Genomic DNA, 7,161 nt, shown 5'->3' with positions numbered 1-7,161 from the left:
GTCACCACCATAAAACAGATCACATCCCTGGGAGCAGACTTTTGGAAGGAAGGTACCCCTTCCTTCCTTCTCTTATGATAGACCAAACCATAATATTCTGCAGTTGTGGTCAGACTTGAGCACATTTTCCCTAGAATATTCTGTAGTGTAAAAGAGGAACAACTATCAAAATAAAGGTGAAAATACTTGTCCACTACACACTGATTTATCTTTTTTATATCTGTTGTTATTTTCTTTACTTCAAACATATGGATAATTTAAACTTGGGATTAGACAAGTGGCAAAATATTAATATAATAAACATTCAGTTCACTTTTATATATCCAATATAATACACTTAACCCTTTATGGAAAATTAAATCCAATTGTAGAAACAATGGCAGAAATATAAAATAATCCTCAATATGTATAATCAAGAACCAATACACCATCAACTATCTACTCAGAAATTCAGTCTCTCTATAAATAATTATTTGGTAGAAAACAATAAAAATTTAATTAATGAATGTGACTTTTAAGTATCATCTGAAACACTCCTCATATATATAATTGTATATAATTTTATAGATGTTACCTAGGTAGGAATTTAACATGCATGTAGAAATCAAATTTCCACAATTTAAGCTAGATGAGAGGAGTCAAACTCTGATGTACTGTGTGGTGTGAATATTACCACAGTGCTGAACCCTTCCATCTAATACCAAGTCATGTGCAATAATTTATTATTTGATGTTAAGATGAGTGCTAAGTGTAGAACACATTTTGAATTATTACATTAATTCACAGAAATGAAACAATATTGATATGTTATTTTTTAAAATTCTAATGCTTCTCAATTGTACAATTCATGAAATATATTATTAAACTTAGTTGCACTTTCTTTTCTATAGCTACTGAAATTAAAATTATATATTAAATATTCAATATTAAGAAATCAATAATAAGTAACCTATTTTTAAAATGATATACTATTAAACTGTGATTTGAAGTGTAGTTCTTATAAGTTGTGAGGTAAAAAAACATTACTAGAATTATTAGTAATATTTTTTTAACTTACCAGCTTGTTATTTGTTTAATAATTGTTTCATTTTTTTATTCTTGGTCCATGTGATCTCTTCACCTTAATTGTTTAGTTTTCTATTTTATCTCTATTGGTTTACTGATTGTGCATTTTGTTTTCCCTATTTACTGACTGACATGAGGCTGAAAATCTGTATGCAAGTTTATTATTTCTTATGTTAAAGTCAAATTACTGCTCCCCACAGCTGTTTTATTCTTCTTTGTATAGTACAGTATTTCCCCCACTCACATCTCCTGTATTGCTGCTTGCTATCATGTATTTTATGTTTTTTATTTAAATTTTATTGTCAAGTTAATGTACAGAGGGGTTATAGTTTCATAAGTAAGATAATGAATTCATTTCTTTTATAACTTGTTATCCTTTCCCCTATTTTTCTCCCTCTTCCATCCCAATGCCCCCCAAAGACTATTTCCAACGTATTGTCTTGTGAGTAACACTGTTGCATTATATTGTTTAAATCATTTTCTGTTTACACTTAAGACTATATAAATAAATTTAGTTAGACCTTTTAAAAGGCTATATGTATTTTATTTATTTTTCGTTCATGGTTCTTTCCAAAGCCTGCGTGTCTAATATTTCTAGGTTTCTTTCAGTCTCATGTAGTTCAGATTTCAAACTGAAGTATAAATGGAAAGAACCAAAAAAACAATAGAGTTCCTCTCATCTGATGATTTCTGTACAAGAATGAGGAAAGAGTTCAATCTTCTAAGGACCTTTGATTGGCTATCAAAAAGAATTCATTCCTCTAGGTCTTCCCTATTTTTGCAATTTAACTTAAATGATGTAAAACACAATATACTACTCAGAGACTTTTACATTTTCATCAGTTTTGCACATTTTCATATGTACTTAACCTCAGTCTACAACATTCCTTCATTATTCTGTCCCTGATGTTTTTATACTGCCAACACATAATAAAACCAGTTTGATTTACAGCATGGGAAGCTATCCACCTGGCTGCCTTTGAAGCAGAGCATGGTCAATAGAGAACATTCCTTCTGGTTTCTCGTTACATGTAAAGGCTTTTGTAATGGTTATTGCATTCTATTTAGTATTTTAAAAAACTGCTGGCTAGTTTCTGATCATTTGGGTAAATGCCCCAAAGTGGTATTGCTGGATCATAGAGGAGTTCTATGTGGAGTCTTTGGAGGAACCTCCATACTACTTTCCAAAGCAGTTGAACAAGTTTACACTCCCAACAATTATGCATTAAGGTTTCCTTCTGTCCACATCCCCTACAGCCTCTGTTGTTATTAGAGTTCTTGATTATAGCCATTCTAACTGGGGTGATATGGTATCTCAATGTTGTTTTGATTTGCATTTCTTTTATGGCTAGAGAGGTTGAGCTTTTCTTCATGTGTCTATTGGCCATCCTCCTTTCCTCTTCAGAGAAGTTTCTCTTTAAGTCTTTAGCTCACTTATTTATTGGGCAGTTGTTTCTTTGAGGATTTGTTGTTGGGGGATTTAATTTTTTTGGGTTCCAGGTATATTTTAGATATGAGACCCTTGTCCGTTACCAGCACAACTATGTTTACTGCAGCATTATTTCCCATGGCTAAGATATGGAACAAACCCAGATGCTCCTCACTAGATGAAAGGATGAAGAAAATGTGATATATATATACACAATGGAATTCTATTCCTCCATCAGAAAGTATGACATTGCCCCATTTGTTAAGAAATGGAAAGACTTGGAAAAAATTATATTAAGTGAATTAAGCCAGACCCAAAAAAACATAGGTCCCATGGTTTCCCTTATTTGCAATAACTAGTATATGTCTGAGTCAAGCAGAAAAAGGTCAGATACATTGATGTTAGGTGAAATGAACCCCAAGATAAGGATTCAATTGTTTTTTTCTTTATTGCAATTGTTTCGAACATTTATAAGATGATTTCTTTGTTGATTTGTATGTCCGTCCCCCATGGTATAACCCATGCTTTCACTGTATTTGATGTTGGTATAAGTTGTGGAGGGGAAGGGAAAAAACAAATCGTTTAAATAGGGATGCAGGTGGACTCATTGCAATAATGAGATGAAACAAGTCCTTATGTCGAAAAACGAACTTTACATCTTTGGTGGGGGGTGATGGTGGGAGGGGGGGTGGGGGGAGATGGGAAGGGATGGAAACAGGAAGCAAAGAAGGAGGCAACAGTGCTTGATAAGAAATATACTCATTATCTTGCCCATGTAATTGTAAGCTCATTCCTAGAAGTTTATGTCAAGTATTTCACAAGTTTTATTTCTCTTAATTCTTAAGAAAACATTTGCTATAATTCTAATATTATTATCATTTTAGTGTTAGGAAATATTGTAATTAAAGGTACTAAGTGTATGACGAAAAGACACACAGTGGGGAAGGAAATGAGTCAAAATTTCCAAACGTCAGCAATAAAAAAGTAGGTAAAATCCTCTCCATTCCCTTACACTCTCAATTCAATATTCATGTTGTCCAAGATAGCAATTATTGCCCACGGTAATTGTTTTCTGTCACATTTTGTCTTCAACACGGACTGTATTGGTGACATTGGGTTATGCTCAGAGTTGAGCTCATAAATTGAGGTCTAAAGAGAAACAAATTTCTTCTGTTCCACAGTTCCAGTATACGTTTTAAAAAGTACTAAAACTAGCGGGTAGCTGGTGGCTAACACCTATAATCCTGGCTACAGAGGAAGCTGAGATCTGAGGATTGCGCTTCAAAGCCAGCCCAGGCTGGAAAGTCTGTGATACTCTCATATCCAATAAACCACTAGGAAAGCAGAAGTGGCACTGTGGTTCAAGGGGTAGAGCACTGGCCTTCAGCTGAAAGGCACAGGGACAACGCCCAAGCCCAGAGTTCAAGCCACATGACCCATAAAAAAAAAGGATTAAAACTTTTAAATACCATCACTTACTGCCTTTTAAGAATCCAAAAATGAAATAAATTCACATATAATCACTCCAAAATGCTTTAAAAGCAGGAGATGATAAACAAGCCTTTATGAAGTAAATTTTCTTCTACTTTTTAAATTATTCTGAAAGCCTTGTGATGGTTGGTCACACCTGTAATCCTGTCTACTCGAGTATGTGCTCAGGAACCTGAGATCTGTGGATAACCCTTGGAAGCCAATCAGGACAAAAAATATTCATGAAATTATTTTTTAAAAAAAATTAATGAACTAGCAAAGAGCCAAGAATGGAGATTTAGCTTATATAGTAGCTCATCAATCTAGAGAGGAATGGCCTAGGGAGAACTTGATGCACTGAATTCTAACTCTGAGAACGAAAATGAGCAGGCACGCACATACATACATACATACGTACATACATACATACACACACACATTTATTCAAAATATCTTCATATCAGTGTTTTGCATTAATTTCTTTGTTAATGATATTAAATGGGTAAAATAGGGGAAATATTCTCTTCCATCCAAGAATATTTTTATGTTTTTTTATTGTAAAAGTACTGTACATAGTGGTTACAGTTAATAAAAAAGGTAATGAGTATATTTCCTATCAAGCATTGTTACCTCCTCCTTTGTTTTCCCCCACCATCCCTTCCCTCTCACCTCCACAAGTACACTCCCCTCCTCCCACCCCGCCTAAATTGTAAAGTTCGTTTTTCACCATACTGTCTTGTGCGTCACATTATTGCAATGGGTCATACTGTATCCTTATTTAAGCATTTTGTTTTTTCCCTTTCCATCCCCAAATTAGAAAAGTGTATATAGAAGATGGAGGTGCACCAACATCAGATACAGTGAAAACAGGGGTTTAACTGTGGGGGGCGCACATATAAAAAAATCACATCATACGTTATAAATATATTAGAAACAACAGAAAGAAATAAAAAACCACTTGTGTCCCTATCATGGGGTTCATTTACCTTAACATCATCTTATCTAGTCATATGCACTTGCTTTTGACCTTTTCTTTCTTTTTTTAATTGTGAGAATACCATACAGAGGAGTTACAATTACGTGGAAAAGGTAATGTGTACATTTCTTATCAAGCATTGTTGCCTCCTCCTTTTTTTCGCCTTACCATGCCTTCTTTGCTTATCCCAGACATACATTCGTTATTGCAAATAAGGGATACCATAGGACCTATGTTTCTTTTTTTATTGTGAAAATACCATACCGAGGGGTTACAATTACATGGGCGAGTTATTGAGTGCATTTCTTTTTTTTTTTTTTTTTATTGTGAGAATACTGACAGAGGAGTTACAATTACATGGGCAAGATAACGAGTACATTTCTTATCAAGCATTGTTGCCTCCTCTTTGCTTCCCCTTCCCACCTCTTCCCATACTCCCCCACTTCCCCCACCCGGTCCTCCTCCCCCCAAAGTTGTAAAGTTCATTTTTTGACATAAGGACTTGTACATCTCATTGTTGCAATGGGTCCACCTGTATCCCTGGTTAAACGAATTGTTTTTTTTTTTCCTTCCCCTCCACAAATTATACCAACATCAAATGCAGTGAAAGCATGGGTTATACCTTGTGGGAGGGACATAAAAAGCAACATAGAAATCGTCTTATAAATATGTTAGAGAAAAATTGCCTGAAAGAAAAAAAAACAAAATACATTTGAATACTTGTCTTGGGGTTCATTCCCCTAACATCAACTTATCTGACCTTTCCTGCTTGACTCAGACATATACTAGTTATTGCAAATAAGGGAAACCATGGGACTTATGTGTCTTTGGGCCTGGCTTACTTCACTTAATATAATTTTTTCCAAGTCTTTCCATTTCCTAACAAATGGGACAATGTCATTCTTTCTGATGGAAGCATAGAATTCCATTTTTTATCAAGCATTGTTGCCTTCTCCTTTCTTTCCCCTTCCGATCCCTGCCCATCTCCCACTCCCCACCCCCACCAAACCTCCCTTTCCCCAGCCCCCTCACCATCTACATCCCTCCACCCCCCGGCCAAAATCATTTTTTGACATAACGACTTGTTCATCTCATTTTAATGGGTCCACCTGCATCCCTATTTAAACAATTTGTGTTTCTCTTCCCCTCCACAAATTATACCAACATCAAATACATTGAAAAGAGGGGCTTTAGCTTGCAGGAAAAACATACAAAGCAACAAAGAAATCATCTTATAAATATGTTAGAAACAATCACAAGAAAGAAAAATCATTTGAATCCTTACCTTGGGGTTCATGTTGCCTAACATCAAGTTATATGATGTTTTCTGCTTGTCTCAGACACATAGTAGTTATTGCAAATAAGGAAACCATGGGATATATGTTTCTTTTTGGGCCTGGCTTACTTCACTTCTTTGGGCCTGGCTTAATTCACTTAATATAATTTTTGCCAAGTCTTTCCATTTCCTAGCAAACTGGGTGATGCCATTCTTTCTGATGGAGGCATAGAATTGCAGTACACACACACACACACACACACACACACACACACACACAAATACATACACTTTCTTGATCCATTCATTTACTGTGGGGCATCGGGTTTGGTTATGTATCTTATCTATGGTAAATAATGCTGCAATGAACATAGTTTTGCTGGTAGTTTTAGTATGGTCTTGTTTGTGATCATTTGGATGAATGCCCAAAATGGGATTGCTGGGTCTTAGAGGCACTCTATGTAGTTTTTTGAGGAACCTCCATACTACTTTCCAAAGTCTTCGAACAAGTTTAAACTCCCAACAAAAATGCATTAAGATCCCCTTCTGTCCAAAGCCCATCCAGCATCTGTTCTTTTAAAAATCGGGAATGCTTCACGAACCTGCGTGTCATCCTCAGTCAGGGGCTATTGTTCTCTTTATTGTTCCAATGTTAGTGTATGTACTACTGAATTGAGCACAGAACATTTTTATATATAAAGTGTAATTGATTTTCTTAAAGTAGACAATTCCACAAAAATTAAATTCAAAAGAATTGTGGTGAAATTTTAGAACCATGTATTTTTTACATAACACATTTAAGAATAAAGTCAAGATTGACATGTCAAAAACAAAATAATTCCAGACATTTGTTGTTCAACGCATGTATTGGAGGAGGAATTCAATTATTCTGTACAAGGAACCTGTGATAATGAACACTATAGAAAGTGTTAAGGTTTGTTAAAA

At 35.0% G+C, this 7,161-nt stretch overlaps 1 non-coding gene across 1 annotated transcript; it reads right to left on the bottom strand.

Annotated features, from left to right (window-relative positions):
- Positions 1 to 6,794: 6,794 nt before the first annotated feature.
- LOC122123459 lies at positions 6,795 to 6,896 on the bottom strand. Its single transcript, XR_006150405.1, has one exon. It is a non-coding gene; the product is annotated as a U6 spliceosomal RNA (small nuclear RNA).
- Between the last annotated feature and the right edge of the window lie 265 nt (positions 6,897 to 7,161).

The sequence above is a fragment of the Dipodomys spectabilis genome, unplaced genomic scaffold, assembly GCF_019054845.1.
Source record: "Dipodomys spectabilis isolate Male_0828 unplaced genomic scaffold, ASM1905484v1 ptg000228l, whole genome shotgun sequence".
NCBI classification, from domain to species: domain Eukaryota; kingdom Metazoa; phylum Chordata; class Mammalia; order Rodentia; family Heteromyidae; genus Dipodomys; species Dipodomys spectabilis.
This window is presented reverse-complemented; position numbering and strand designations above follow the sequence as displayed.